At 54.4% G+C, this 241-nt stretch overlaps 2 long non-coding RNA genes across 2 annotated transcripts in view; both read right to left on the bottom strand.

The window, feature by feature from the left end:
- The window catches only part of LOC109520077 (uncharacterized), a 9,540-nt gene that overhangs the window by 1,522 nt on the left and 7,777 nt on the right, over window positions 1-241 (bottom strand). The window lies entirely within an intron of this gene.
- Window positions 1-241, bottom strand: part of LOC109520083 (uncharacterized) — a 2,430-nt gene that overhangs the window by 376 nt on the left and 1,813 nt on the right. The gene's annotated exons all lie outside the window — the stretch shown is intronic.

The following is a 241-nucleotide window of genomic DNA, read 5'->3' as shown; positions in this document are numbered from 1 at the left end:
CGCGAGAGCGGGCGTGCCTATGCAAAACGGAGCGCGGCCATTGGCTGGAAAAGGGGGCGTGGTTATGCAAATATATGTAGATCTCTGCGATCTGATTGGTCCGTTGCCCGCTATTATGCAAATTTATGCAAATATATCGTTTCTGATTGGTCCGTGTAATGAGGTGGGCGTGGTTATGCAAACGAGATGGACGCCATTGGTCGGCTCCGGAATGTGGGCGGGGCGTCGCCGTCATGAGCCG

The sequence above is a fragment of the Hippocampus comes genome, unplaced genomic scaffold, assembly GCF_001891065.2.
Source record: "Hippocampus comes isolate QL1 unplaced genomic scaffold, H_comes_QL1_v1.1 scaffold127, whole genome shotgun sequence".
NCBI classification, from domain to species: domain Eukaryota; kingdom Metazoa; phylum Chordata; class Actinopteri; order Syngnathiformes; family Syngnathidae; genus Hippocampus; species Hippocampus comes.
This window is presented reverse-complemented; position numbering and strand designations above follow the sequence as displayed.